This window comes from Coregonus clupeaformis, chromosome 15 (assembly GCF_020615455.1).
Source record: "Coregonus clupeaformis isolate EN_2021a chromosome 15, ASM2061545v1, whole genome shotgun sequence".
Classification (NCBI taxonomy): Eukaryota; Metazoa; Chordata; class Actinopteri; order Salmoniformes; family Salmonidae; genus Coregonus; species Coregonus clupeaformis.
Genome location: NC_059206.1, coordinates 34,848,417 through 34,864,508, shown reverse-complemented (window position 1 = coordinate 34,864,508; position 16,092 = coordinate 34,848,417). Strand labels below are relative to the sequence as shown.

General features: G+C 43.2%; 1 protein-coding gene across 1 annotated transcript in view; it reads right to left on the bottom strand.

Annotated features, from left to right (window-relative positions):
• Positions 1-16,092, bottom strand: part of LOC121582487 (astrotactin-2) — a 537,985-nt gene that overhangs the window by 455,861 nt on the left and 66,032 nt on the right. The window lies entirely within an intron of this gene.

Here is a 16,092-nt window from a genome sequence, read left to right as displayed (position 1 = left end):
GTGTTTATGTTAGCAAACAAGCTAGCGGGCAATCTTTATCTGTGTGTGTGTGTGATCTATTTCAGGTGTACTCACGTTCTCATTTGAACTGCAATCATGCGTTGTTCTGCTAACTGGAGCATTGCACGTGATCAGATTGCATACTAAAGGTCTTGAATTCATAAACATAATTAAGGTCTTAAAAATCCATGAGAAACTTTCACCGGTCATGGGGAGTTTGTTTACTTCCTTGAGTAAGCACGGGTACCCCCCAGTGACTGTCAAGCCTGAGGTGATTTACAATATGTCAAGAAATGTCTACAAAAGTGTAAACCCTGTGCCACTGGTAGGTTACAATTCATTGAAACGTCTTTTTTTTGTTTTACCATTTCATGTAACGAAAATGAAGAAGTTTAACCCTTCATAGGAAAGACATCAACATCATGACATTTGTCTAGATATACAGTGGGGAAAAAAGTATTTAGTCAGCCACCAATTGTGCAAGTTCTCCCACTTAAAAAGAAGAGAGAGGCCTGTAATTTTTATCATAGGTACACGTCAACTATGACAGACAAATTGAGATTTTCTTTCTCCAGAAAATCACATTGTAGGATTTTTTATGAATTTATTTGCAAATTATGGTGGAAAATAAGTATTTGGTCACCTACAAACAAGCAAGATTTCTGGCTCTCACAGACCTGTAACTTATTCTTTAAGAGGCTCCTCTGTCCTCCACTCGTTACCTGTATTAATGGCACCTGTTTGAACTTGTTATCAGTATAAAAGACACCTGTCCACAACCTCAAACAGTCACACTCCAAACTCCACTATGGCCAAGACCAAAGAGCTGTCAAAGGACACCAGACACAAAATTGTAGACCTGCACCAGGCTGGGAAGACTGAATCTGCAATAGGTAAGCAGCTTGGTTTGAAGAAATCAACTGTGGGAACAATTATTAGGAAATGGAAGACATACAAGACCACTGATAATCTCCCTCGATCTGGGGCTCCACGCAAGATCTCACCCCGTGGGGTCAAAATGATCACAAGAACGGTGAGCAAAAATCCCAGAACCACACGGGGGGACCTAGTGAATGACTAGCAGAGAGCTGGGACCAAAGTAACAAAGCCTACCATCAGTAACACACTACGCCGCCAGGGACTCAAATCCTGCAGTGCCAGATGTGTCCCCCTGCTTAAGCCAGTACATGTCCAGGCCCGTCTGAAGTTTGCTAGAGTGCATTTGGATGATCCAGAAGAGGATTGGGAGTATGTCATATGGTCAGATGAAACCCAAAAAAAACGTTTTGGTAAAAACTCAACTTGTCGTGTTTGGAGGACAAAGAATGCTGAGTTGCATCAAAAGAACACCACACCTACTGTGAAGCATGGGGGTGGAAACATCATGCTTTGGGGCTGTTTTTCTGCAAAGGGACCAGGACGACTGATCCGTGTAAAGGAAAGAATGAATGGGGCCATGTATATATATATAATGGGGCCATAATTTGCAAATAAATTCATAAAAAATCCTACAATGTGATTTTCTGGATTTGAAAATTAGAGGCCTCTCTCATCTTTTTAAGTGGGAGAACTTGCACAATTGGTGGCTGACTAAATACTTTTTTTCCCCACTGTAGTAGAGATGAAAAGGGATGAGTGAGGAGCAGCTAGCTCAAATAAACAAGGGAATGAAATGGGTGTATGAATCACTGAGTCTAGGGTTAGAGGTATACACTGAGTCTACAAAACATTAAGAACACCTGTGCTTTCCATGACATACACTGACCAGGTGAATCCAGGTGAAAGCCATGATCCCTTATTAACATCACTTGTTAAATCCACTTCAAATCAGTGTAGACAATTGAGACATGGATTGTGTATGTGTGCCAATCAGAGGGAAACTTAAGTAGGAAGTTTGTTCCTAATGTTTGGTATACTCAGTGTATATACAGGCAGTTTGTGGGACTGGTAACAAATAAAGACTGACTCTGATACTGTTGAAATGCAGTTCTTGAGAAGAAACGACAACACAGGATTTGTGTACATCTTGCCAGCCAAGGACGACAAGGTCAAGTTGTCCAGTCCCTGTGTCCTTTTGTGTTTTGTGGACAACAGAGGGAGGTACCATTTCATACAGTGGCTTGCGAAAGTATTCACTCACCTTGGCATTTTTCCTATTTTGTTGCCTTACAACTTGGAATTAAAATGGATTTTTGGGGGGTTTGTATCATTTGATTTACACAACATGCCTACCACTTTGAAGATGCAAAATATTTTTTATTGTGAAACAAACAAGAAATAAGACAAAAAAAACAGAAAACTTGAGCGTGCATAACTATTCACCCCCCCCAAAGTCAATACTTTGTAGAGCCACCTTTTGCAGCAAGTCTCTTGGGGTATGTCTCTATATGCTTGGCACATCTAGCCACTGGGATTTTTGCCCATTCTTCAAGGCAAAACTGCTCCAGCTCCTACAAGTTGGATGGGTTCTGCTGTTGTACAGCAATCTTTAAGTCATACCACATATTGTCAATTGGATTGAGGTCTGGGCTTTGACTAGGCCATTCCAAGACATTTAAATGTTTCCCCTTAAACCACTTGAGTGTTGCTTTAGCAGTATGCTTAGGGTCATTGTCCTGCTGGAACGTGAACCTCTGTCCCAGTCTCAAATCTCTGGAAGAATTAAACAGGTTTCCCTCAAGAATTTCCCTGTATTTAGCGCCAATTCTGACCAGTTTCCCAGTCCCTGCCGATGAAAAACATCCCCACAGCATGATGCTGCCACCACCATGCTTCACTGTGTGGATGGTGTTCTCGGGGTGATGAGAGGTGTTGGGTTTGCGCCAGACATAGCGTTTTCCTTGATGGCCAAAAAGCTCAATGTTAGTCTCATCTGACTAGAGTATCTTCTTCCATATGTTTGGGGAGTCTCCCACATGCCTTTTGGCGAACACCAAACGTGTTTGCTTATTTTTCTCTTTAAGTAATGGCTTTTTTCTGGCCACTCTTCCGTAAAGCCCAGCTCTGTGGAGTGTACGGCTTAAAGTGGTCCTATGGACAGATACTCCAATCTCCGCTGTGGAGCTTTGCAGCTCCTTCAGGGTTATCTTTGGTCTCTTTGTTGCCTCTCTGATTAATGCCCTCCTTGCCTGGTCTGTGAGTTTTGGTGGGCGGACCTCTCTTGCCAGGTTTGTTGTGGTGCCATATTCTTTCCATTTTTTAAATAATGGATTTAATGGTGCTCCGTGGGATGTTCAAAGTTTCTGATATTTTATTATAACCCAACCCTGATCTGTACTTCTCCACAACTTTGTCCCTGACCTGTTTGGAGAGCTCCTTGGTCTTCATGGTGCCGCTTGCTTGGTGGTGCCCCTTGCTTAGTGGTGTTGCAGACTCTGGGGCCTTTCAGAACAGGTGTATATATACTAAGATCATGTGACAGATCATGTGACACTTAGTTTGCACACAGGTGGACTTTATTTAACTAATTATGTGACTTCTAAAGGTAATTGGTTGCAGCAGATCTTATTTAGGGGCTTCATAGCAAAGGGGGTGAATACATACGCACACACAACTTTTCCGTTATTTATGTTTTAGAATGTTTTGAAACAAGTTTTTTTTTTCATTTCACTTCACCAATTTGGACTATTTTGTGTATGTCCATTACATGAAATCCAAATAAAAATATATTTAAATTACAGGTTGTAATGCAACAAAATAGGGGGGTGAATACTTTTGCAAGGTACTGTAGAGTGTCACGATCGTCGGGTACAGAGGACCAAGGCGCAGCATGAAAGGTGAACATATTTATTAAATAATGAAAACACGAACAAAAACAACAAACGATAACGTGACGTCCTCGGTCAAACACAAACCACACTGGAACAAGATCCCACAACCACTGTGGGAAAACAGGCTGTCTAAATATGGTTCCCAATCAGAGACAACCAGCCACAGCTGACACTCGTTGCCTCTGATTAAGAACCATTCTGGCCAACATAGAAATACAACAACTAGACACGAAAAACAAATGAAAACTCACACCCTGGCTCAACATACTAGAGTCCCCAGAGCCAGGGCGTGACAGTACCCCCCCCCCAAAGGCGCGGACTCCGACCGCACCAACCAAAGACCACAGGGGAGGGACCGGGTGGGCACTCCGCCTTGGCGGCGGATCCGGCTCCGGGCATGATCCCCACTCCCTCTCTAACCCCCCAAAGTACCCCTGGTCCGGTCTGGCCCTGCTGACTGGAGCTGGACTGCACACTGGTGGAGCGGATTGCTCTAGCTCCGGCGTGAAGCAGCTGACCCGTGCCGAACCAGGCACCGGTGGAACAGGCACGGGCTGTGCCGGACTGACGACGCACACCACTGGCTTGGTGTGGGGAGCAGGAACGGGCCGAGCCGGGCTGACGAAACGCACCCCTGACTTGGTGCGGGGAGCAGGAGCGGGCCGGACCGGGCTGACGAAGCGCACCACTGACTTGGTGCGGGGAGCAGGAGCGGGCCGGACCGGGCTGACGAAGCGCACCACTGACTTGGTGCGGGGAGCAGGAGCGGGCCGGACCGGGCTGACGATGCGCACCATAGGCTTGATGCGTGGAGCAGGAACAGGCCGGGCCGGGCTGACGACGCGCACCACAGGCTCGATGCGAGGAACAGGAACAGGCCGGACCGTACTGGGGACACACACCACTGGCCCTACGCAGGGATCAGGAATGGGCCGGACCGGACTGGTAACACACCCCAGTACCTCTCGCCGTGCCTCTACACTTTCCCTCTCCTCTGTGACCAGTGGCCCCCTTAACCTGGCGGCCTCCTCTGCAACCCCGCTGGACCGCTCTATAGCGGCCTCCTGCTGCCCCGTCGTCCACGGCGTGAGCCCCCCCCTAAACATTTTCTGGGGGTCTCTCCTCCCCGTGGGCCAGGCCCAGCCGAGGTTGATGTCCTTTAGTGATACCTCTGGCGCTGGCTCCTGGACACGCTGCTTGGTCCAGTGTTGGTGGGATCTTCTGTCACGATCGTCGGGTACAGAGGACCAAGGCGCAGCATGAAAGGTGAACATATTTATTAAATAATGAAAACACGAACAAAAACAACAAACGATAACGTGACGTCCTCGGTCAAACACAAACCACACTGGAACAAGATCCCACAACCACTGTGGGAAAACAGGCTGTCTAAATATGGTTCCCAATCAGAGACAACCAGCCACAGCTGACACTCGTTGCCTCTGATTGAGAACCATTCTGGCCAACATAGAAATACAACGACTAGACACGAAAAACAAATGAAAACTCACACCCTGGCTCAACATACTAGAGTCCCCAGAGCCAGGGCGTGACATAGAGCCTGTTCTGGCAGATTAAAGGGTGTGAGATTAATACAAAGCATGAGCTTATAAAAAACTTTACATTTAGTTTGAGTTTTTGTATGTTTATTCTGTTACTGAGTAGGTGATTGATAATAACATTTCATATTTTAAATAAAACATCTGTCATTAATGATCTAGAATGAAATTACTAAAACGTTGTAAATGTTCTATGAAGTGCAGTGTCATCATTTGCTGTCTGTCTTTTGGGACCCTGTCATATCCATAACGCAGAATGTCACATCCATAACAACATTTTCCTCTAGTGTTATTATAAAAGTGCAAATATTTATATAATTGTTGAGGTATGCAACACTCTAACTTGCAATGAAAATATAGATTTTCAAATAAAAATGTATTTCTTAGCACATTTGTGTATTTATTGTTGGTTAAGACTGGACCAATGAGTGCACTTTCATAGCCTATGCAATAACTATTCAAGATACGGGTGATTTCTTGGTTCTTTGAGGTACATCAAAAGTATTATGATGAAGTTTGGTGAAGACATTTTTTATATATATAAACACAGATATTTTTACAGTGTCATAACATCCATAACAGAGAATGTCACATCCATAACGGTAAATGTTCCTCTCTAAAGTATATACTACAATTTTAATATTTTCTTCATTGTTGTTTTAGTGTGTAGCCAAGCCTTACTTTCAAAGTGGCTATTCATATTTTACCCTAAGACTTTGAGATTCACAGACTTTTGCCTATGTGTCTGTTCTCCCACAAATGCCTGTTCATTTCCGTCACATCCATAAAGCAAGTTTTGTTGTTCCGTTATTTCAAAGTGGTAGTACTTAGAATTTTGTAATTGTGTCTACACATCCCCTATAGGGTTCTACAAATATACACATTAACATTTTCATTTATGCTTGATAAGTCAATTCTGTGAGACATTTATTTTCTTATTTTGTGTGCAAATGTCACATCCATAACGATGGAATTGCCTTATTGTGTCCCATTCAGTATATCACCTGTCCTCCAAATGAACCCAAATGTGTCATTTATGTGAGAAATGTCCACCCTACCACCACTATGGCTGACAATAAATTGTTTATTTATTTTTGAAACTAGACAAGAGGATTGCAGAGAACTGTTAATCGTTCCCATCCTTACTGTGCCAGAAACAGATCTACACTCTACAAACCTACTCCTCATATCCTCATACTCCCCACAGTCTTAGCTCAAGATTCCTACATCATGGATGGATTCTGTTCTGGGCGGAAGGGAACGGAAATTGCTTCGCTCTCTCTCTCGGTTGCCAGGTGGTTTTGTTTAATGCATGGCGCAATACATCTCGCAGGCCTGATCAAACAGCCACTGTGACTCTTTTGTAACAGCAAAGTGGTTAGCGCTAGGTGTTAATAATTCCACGCGCCACACTTCCTTCCCGCGCTCCGAGGGGAATGTAAAAGGATCTGTCAGAGACTGATTCATCACTATCGATTCCATTTAATTCCTATGTGTGCATGAATGGCTCTGTCAGATGGGAGGGAAAGGATAACATTCTAAAGTATGCCTTCCATTTCCTTCTCTATTTGAGAGCCCACAATTGTAAGCTTGGCAATAGCTGCTCTGCAAGGTTTTGAAATGATCTCCCCACAGCCTTTGCACAATAATAGAAGTATGTAGGCCACCAGAGCAACTGGGTTTACACATAATGCCCAATTACTGGTAAATGGCATGGGATAAATGGTAATGACAAGGGAGTGCAAAGCAAGCCATCCTCTTCTCAGTCCCTATGCTAAGCTAACCAAGGTGCTTCTGAAGCTATTATTACATGTTAATAACACAGTAGTGGGCTGATTTCCAATGGATTTATTCAGGCTTTATAACTATAGGCCAGTGTGAATTATCCTAACACCTGTCAGCAAACGCCTCAAGGTAACCATCCAAAGAGGAGTGAAAAACAAAAGGCTAGCCGACCACCACTGCTTTCAGTGTGGTACCTTTAATGTGAGTGTTTGATCGCTTAACGTTGAGGATGAGAGCTCGAATCAATGGCATCCCATTAAGCCCTCCAGGCAAGGCTGCTGGAACAGACACAACATTAGCCATGCAGGGAGCAGAGCTTCTGTAAACGCTTATGTAAAGGGGGCCGACGAGCGCCGGGTGCATGCTAATGTTCCCCCCTACAACCAGATATCTCGGACCAGGCCAGACGGGGAGTGAGTCTGGGGCATGAAGGTAATGACAGGGGGTCTGAGTCAGGACTGATCAAGCTAGGGTCTCTTAGTCTGACTGATCCTGGTTGACCAGCCTCATAGCACAAGGCAAATTCATGGTAACGCCAGAAAAGTTTCCTTTAATTAATAGTCAATGGTTTTAAATATACCAGTGAGCAGTCAACACAGAGCAAAGAAAAACATAGCCCTCTTGACCACATTTCTATGCTGCATACCAATTCAAAGGTACATTTGAAGTTGTTTGTTTAAGTACACTTAGGTTGGAGTCATTAAAACTCGTTTTTCAACCACTCCACAAATTTCTTGTTAACAAACTATAGTTTTGGCAAGTCGGTTAGGACATCTACTTTGTGCATGACACAAGTAATTTTTCCAACAATTGTTTACAGACAGATTATTTCACTTATAATTCACTGTATCACAATTCCAGTGGGTCTGAAGTTTACATACACTAAGTTGATTGTGCCTTTAAACAGCTTGGAAAATTCCAGAAAATTATGTTATGGCTTTAGAAGCTTCTGATAGGCTAATTGACATAATTTGAGTCAATTGGAGGTGTACCTGTGGATGTATTTCAAGGCCTACCTTCAAACTCAGTGCCTCTTTGCTTGACATCATGGGAAAATCAAAAGAAATCAGCCAAGACCTCAGAAAAAAGATTGTAGACCTCCACAAGTCTGGTTCGTCATTGGGAGCAATTTCCAAACGCCTGAAGGTACCACGTTCATCTGTACAAACAATAGTACACAAGTATAAACACCATGGGACCACACAGCCATCATACCGCTCAGGAAGGAGACACGTTCTGTCTCCTAGAGATTAACGTACTTTGGTGCAAACAGTGCAAATCAATCCCAGAACAACAGCAAAGGACCTTGTGAAGATGCTGGATGAAACAGGTACAAAAGTATCTATATCCACAGTAAAACGAGTCCTATGTCGACATAACCTGAAAGGCTGCTCAGCAAGGAAGAAGCCACTGCTCCAAAACTGCCATAAAAAAGCCAGACTACGGTTTGCAACTGCACATGGGGACAAAGATCATACTTTTTGCAGAACTGTCCTCTGGTATGATCAAACAAAAATATAACTGTTTGGCCATAATGACCATCGCTATGTTTGGAGGAAGAAGGGGGTGGCTTGCAAGCCGAAGAAAACAATCCCAACCGAGAAGCACGGAGGTGGCAGCATCATGCTGTGGGGGTGGTTTGCTGCAGGAGGGACTGGTGCACTTCACAAAATAGATTGCATCATGAGGAAGGAAAATAAAGTGGTGATCCTAACTGACCAAAAACAGAGAATTTTTACCAGGATTAAATGTCAGGAATTGTGAAAAACTGAGTTTAAATGTACAGTTGAGGTTGGAAGTTTACATACACCTTTGCCAAATACATTTAAACTCAGTTTTTCACAATTCCTGACATAAAACAAATCCCTATCTTAGGTAAATTAGGCTCACCACTTTATTTTAAGAATGTGAAATGTCAGTATAATAGTGATTTATTTCAGGTTTTATTTCTTTCATCACATTCCCAGTGGGTCAGAAGTGTACATACACTCAATTAGTATTTGGTAGCATTGCCTTTAAATTGTTTTACTTGGGTCAAATGTTTCGGGTAGCCTTCCACAAGCTTCCCACAATAAGTTGGGTGAATCTTGGCCCATTCCTCCTTACAGAGCTGGTGTAACTGAGTCAGGTTTGTAGGCCTCCTTGCTCGCACACACTTTTTAAGTTCTGCCCACAAATTTTCTATAGGATTGAGGTCAGGGCTTTGTGATGGCCACTCCAATACCTTGACTTTGTTGTCCTTAAGCCATTTTGCCACAACTTTGGAAGTATGCTTGGGGTCATTGTCCATTTGGAAGACCCATTTGCGACCAAGCTTTAACTTCCTGACTGATGTCTTGAGATGTTGCTTCAATATATCCACATAATTTTCCTTCCTCATGATGCCATCTATTTTGTGAAGTGCACCAGTCCCTTCTACAGCAAAGCACCCCCAAAGCATGATGCTGCCACCCCGTGCTTCACGGTTGGGATGGTGTTCTTCGGCTTGCAAGACCCCCCTTTTTCCTCCAAACATAACGATGGTCATTATGGCCAAACAGTTATATTTTTGTTTCATCAGACCAGAGGACATATCTCCAAAAAGTACAATATTTGTCCCCATGTGCAGTTGCAAACCGTAGTCTGGATTTTTTATGGTGGTTTTGGAGCAGTGGCTTCTTCCTTGCTGAGCGGTCTTTCAGGTTATACTTTTGTACCTGTTTCCTCCAGCATCTTCACAAGGTCCTTTGCTGTTGTTCTGGGATTGATTTGCACTTTTCGCACCAAAGTATGTTCATCTCTGGGAGACAGAACGCGTCTACTTCCTGAGCGGTATGACGGCTGCATGGTCCCATGGTGTTTATACTTGCGTACTATTGTTTGTACAGATGAACGTGGTACCTTCAGGCGTTTGGAAATTGCTCCCAAGGATGAACCAGACTTGTGGAGGTCTACAATGTTTTTTCTGAGGTCTTGGCTGATTTCTTTTGATTTTCCCATGATGTCAAGCAAAGAGGCATTTAGTTTGAAGGTAGGCCTTGAAATACATCCACAGGTATACCTCCAATTGACTCAAATGATGTCAATTAGCCTATCAGAAGTTTCTAAAGCCATTACATCATTTTCTGGTATTTTCCAAGCTGTTTAAAGGCTCAGTCAACTTAGTGTATGTACACGTCTGACCTACTGGAATTGTGATACAGTGAATTATAAATGAAATAATCTGTCTGTAAACAATTGTTGGACAAATTACTTGTGTCATGCACAAAGTAGATGTCCTAACCGACTTGCCAAAACTATAGTTTGTTAACAAGAAATTTGTGGAGTGGTTGAAAAACGAGTTTTATGACTCCAACCTAAGTGTATGTAAACTTCTGACTTCAACTGTATAAATCAATTTTTGCTGAGGGGCCATTTCTCTAAAGGTGCAATTAATTAAATCTTTCCAAATAACTTTTCTAGTAGAGGCTAATGAGAGAAGCTGGTGGTGTATGCACAGGTGGGAGCCAAATTAAATCACATTATGGGCAGCTAATGGCCACAGGGCGAGATGGTTGAGACCCATGATCCGACTCTACTTTTACTTCATTGAATAACACAATATTTACCTTTTGGCCCTCATGTCTGTGATTTTAACAACCTGTATTTAAATCCCTTATTTATTCTTCATTATGAGTAAGAGGAAGCTCATTATCTGAATCTCTAGCTCGTACAGCTGGCAGCAGCCTATCATCTGAGACACAGCGAAGGTCTAAGTGTAACCTATAAAATGATCATTATCCTGGCATGCTTTCGCTAGTTGGACATGATTGACAAGCCAGCCAATTAGAGTGGAAGAATGAAAGCTTGTCCTTGTTCTTTACTTAAGTGAGTTTCATGCGACGCCTGAAGCTTCTTGAAAGAAGCTTTAAGTTTTGCGTTTTTGTGCTCTTTTTGGGATTGCAGTTCAAATAAGGGGAATACGTTTTTGTGTTTGGAATAGTAATTGGATGTTAATGTTAAGATCATATACCGCATGTTTACGTTCTTATTGACATGGTAATAGGGATATACAAATATTAGCTATGATAACTGTAGGGTAATAGTTGATGAAAAGTGTACTTTGAAAACAAAAGAGTAATTGTGTTTATTTAGCAAATGAGACTATACATTTAACTTGTCAGAGTTAAAGTATGTGCTAGAAAACTTCATTTTGCAACTAGGTTGAACAGAAGGCAATGTTTTTAGCATCTCAAAGCACTGCCCCTCACTGTTATTTTATAAAATGGTGGTCTTCCATTAACGTGTACGGTAAGTAAAAATGCAAGGTTTGCCAAGAAGAGTTGTTATAAAACCCTGAAGGTCTGCTGAAAGTAATGCATCCCTTGGGGCAGTAAATGTGCCTTTGTAAGCCCATACTGCACATTATTTAAGGTGATATGATGCTTAATGTGAACCCACTGTCCTTGAATAAAGACACATGAGACCAGGGAAGATCCGACCCTTAAACATACACATTAACAGGGAAGTTACTAAGATCATTTGAGCTTGAAAGCATACCTTTAATATACTGTATTATAGAAGCTTAAACCTATTTCACAATCCAATTTTTCACATTGACTGATAGGAATCATACAGAAGCTGCAAGGACATAAGCATGGCCTGCTTCAATGTTTATTTTGGAACTCTATCTAACATAGCATACAGTGCACTCGGAAAGTATTCAGACCCCTTGACTTTTTCCACATTTTGTTACATTACAGCCTTATTCTAAAATAGTTTTTCCCCCCTCATTAATCGACACACACTACCCCATAATGACAAAGCAAAAACAGGTTTTTAGTAATGTTTGCAAATGTATAAAAAATAAAAAACAGAAATATAATTTGGCAGCGATTACAGCCTCAAGTCTTCTTGGGTATGACGCTACAAGCTTGGCACACCTGTATTTGGGGAGTTTCTCCCATTCTTCTCTGCAGATCCTCTCAAGCTCTGTCAGGATGGATGGGGAGCATCGCTGCACAGCTATTTTCAGAGATTTTAGATCGGGTTCAAGTCCGGGCTCTGGCTGGGCCACTCAAGGACATTCAGAGACTTGTCCCGAAGCCACTCCTGCGTTCTCTTGGATGTGTGCTTGGGGTCGTTGTCCTGTTGGAAGGTGATCCTTTGCCCCATTCTGTGGTCCTGAGCGCTCTGGAGCAGGTTTTCATCAAAGATCTCTCTGTACTTTGCTCCATTAATCTTTCCTTCGATCCTGACTAGTCTCCCAGTCCCTGCCGCTGAAAAACATCCCCACAGCATGATGCTGCCACCACCATGCTTCACCGTAGGAATGGTGACTAGTCAGGTTTCCTCCGTACGTGACGCTTGGCATTCAGGCCAGAGAATCTTGTTTCTTGGTTTCATTAGACCAGAGAATCTTGTTTCTCATGGTCTGAGAGTCCTTTAGGTACCTTTTGGCAAACTCCAAGCGGGCTGTCATGTGCCTTTTACTGAGGAGTGGCTTCCGTCTGGCCACTCTACCATAAAGGCCTGATTGGTGGAGTGCTGCAGAGATGGTTGTCCTTCTGGAAGGTTCTCCCATCTCCACAGAGGAACTCTGTAGCGCTGTCAGACTGACCATCGGGTTCTTGGCCACCTCCCTGACCAAAGCCCTTCTCCCCCGATTGCTCAGTTTGGCCGGGCGGCCAGCTCTAGGATGAGTCTTGATGGTTCCAAACTTCTTCCATTTAAGAATGATAGAGGCCACTGTATTCTTGGGGACCTTCAATGCTGCCGACATTTTTTGGTACCCTTCCCCAGATCTGTGCCTCGACACAATCCTGTCTCGGGGCTAATATGGACAACTCCTTCAACCTCATGTCTTGGTTTTTGCTCTGACATGCAATGTCAACTGTGGGACCTTATATAGACAGGTGTGTGCCTTTCCAAATCATGTCCAATCAATTGAATTTACCACAGGTGGACTCCAATCAACTTGTAGAAACATCTCAAGAATGATCAATGGAAACAGGATGCACCTGAGCTCAATTTCGAGTCTCATAGCAAAGGGTGTAAATACTTATGTAAATAAGGTTATTTTTATTTTATTTTTATTTGCAAAAATTGCGAAACACCTGTTTTCGCTTTGTCATTATGGGGTATTGTGTGTAGATGATTGATGAGGAAATGTTTTTATTTAATCCATTTTAAAATAAGGCTGTAACGTAACAAAATGTGGAAAAAGTCAAGGGGTCTGAATACTTTGATAATGCACTATATAGACAGCAATAAGTGCTAAAATTTAGGGTATATTGGTTTATGTAAATTATATATATTTCTGCCATTGACTTAGTGTGGGAAAACTCCAGAACACATAATCTCAATGTAATTTACACCACATTTTTAAATTAACACAAATAACAAAAGCATTGAAATTCCAACAATATGGACGATCTATACAAATCAGAATAAACTGCACGACCAATCAACTTATCAGAGTTCCATGTCAATAAGATGTACTTACATGTACAGTGGGGGAAAAATGATTTAGTCAGCCACCAATTGTGCAAGTTCTCCCACTTAAAAAGATGAGAGAGGCCTGTAATTTTCATAATAGGTACACGTCAACTATGACAGACAAAATGAGAATTTTTTTTCCAGAAAATCACATTGTAGGATTTTTTATGAATTTGCAAATTACGGTGGAAAATAAGTATTTGGTCAATAACAAAAGTTTCTCAATACTTTGTTATATACCCTTTGTTGGCAATGACACAGATCAAACGTTTTCTGTAAGTCTTCACAAGGTTTTCACACACTGTTGCTGGTATTTTGGCCCATTCCTCCATGCAGATCTCCTCTAGAGCAGTGATGTTTTGGGGCTGTCGCTGGGCAACACAGACTTTCAACTCCCTCCAAAGATTTTCTATGGGGTTGAGATCTGGAGACTGGCTAGGCCACTCCAGGACCTTGAAATGCTTCTTACGAAGCCACTCCTTCGTTGCCCGGGTGGTGTGTTTGGGATCATTGTCATTCTGAAAGACCCAGCCACATTTCATCTTCAATGCCCTTGCTGATGGAAGGAGGTTTTCACTCAAAATCTCACGATACATGGCCCCATTCATTCTTTCCTTTACACAGATCAGTTGTCCTGGTCCCTTTGCAGAAAAACAGCCCCAAAGCATGATGTTTCCACCCCCATGCTTCACAGTAGGTATGGTGTTCTTTGGATGCAACTCAGCATTCTTTGTCCTCCAAACACGACGAGTTAAGTTTTTACCAAAAAGTTATATTTTGGTTTCCTCTGACCATATGACATTCTCCCAATCCTCTTCTGGATCATCCAAATGCCCTCTAGCAAACTTCAGACGGGCCTGGACATGTACTGGCTTAAGCAGGGGGACACGTCTGGCACTGCAGGCGTAGTGTGTTACTGATGGTAGGCTTTGTTACTTTGGTCCCAGCTCTCTGCAGGTCATTCACTAGGTCCCCCCGTGTGGTTCTGGGATTTTTGCTCACCGTTCTTGTGATCATTTTGACCCCACGGGGTGAGATCTTGCGTGGGTCTGTGAGAGCCAGAAATCTTGCTTGTTTGTAGGTGACCAAATACTTATTTTCCACCATAATTTGCAAATAAATTCATAAAAAATCCTACAATGTGAATTTCTGGATTTTTTTCTTCTCAATTTGTCTGTCATAGTTGAAGTGTACCTCTGATGAAAATTACAGGCCTCTGTCATCTTTTTAAGTGGGAGAACTTGCACAATTGGTGGCTGACTAAATATTTTTTTTCCCCACTGCATGTGTCAGTATTGATATCTGCCTCTCCCTGTCAGAGACTGTGATGTCCACAGCAGGCTGAGGGAGGCCTGTGATGGAAAAACTGAACGGAGGAGAAATGAAGAGAGAGAGAGAGATAGACATCTCAATGCCAAAAGAATAGAGCGCTCCGACTTGAACCTGTCAAAGAACTGACAGAATTACACTTAATGATGCTAACTCAAAGAGCCAGGAGACATCCTGGGCCCAGAGGCCAGACGTGTACACCTTGTCTCCTCATCCCAGCGTCGGCTGGAGATCTACACTAGTATATGGACACCTGCTTGTCGAACATTTCATTCCAAAATTATGGGTATTAATCTGGAGTTGGTTCTCACTTTGTTGCTATAACAGCCTCCACTCTTCTGGGAAGGCATTCCACTAGATGTTGGAACACTGCTGCGGGGACTTGCTTTCATTCAGCCACAAGAGCAATAGTGACGTTTGGCACTGATGTTGGGCAATTAGGCCTGGCTCGCAGTCAGCGCTCCAATGCATCCCAAAAGTCAGGGCTCTGTGCAGGCCAGTCAAGTTCTTCCACACCGATCTCAACAAACCATTTCTTTATGGACCTCGCATTGTGCACGGGGGCATTATTGTGCTGAAACAGGAAAGGGCCTTCCCCAAACTGTCGCCACAAAGTTGGAAGCACAGAATCGTCTAGAATGTCATTGTATGCTGTAGCGTTAAGATTGCCCTTCACTGGAACTAAGGGGCCTGAACCACAGCCCCAGACCATTATTCTTCCTCCACCAAACTTTACAGTTGGCACTATGCATTCGGGCAGGTAGCGTTCTCCTGGCATCCGCTAAGCCCAGATTCGTCCGTCGGACTGCCAGATGGTGAAGCATAATTAATCACTCCAGAGAATGCGTTTCCACTGTTCCAGAGGCCAATGGCGGCGAGCTTTACACTACTCCAGCCGACGCTTGGCATTGCTCAAGGTGATCTTAGGCTTGTGTGCGGCTGCTCGGCCATGGAAACCCATTCATGAAGCTCCTAAGCTGACGTTGCTTCCAGAGGCGGTTTGGAACTCGGGAGTGAGTGTTGCAACCGAGGACAGATGATTTATTCAGCACTCGGCGGTCCCATTCTGTGAGCTTGTGTGGCCTACCACTTCGCGGCTGAGCTGTTGTTGCTCCTAGACATTTCCACTTCACAATAACAGCACTTATAATTGACCAGGGCAGCTCTAGCAGGGCAGATATTTGACAAACTGA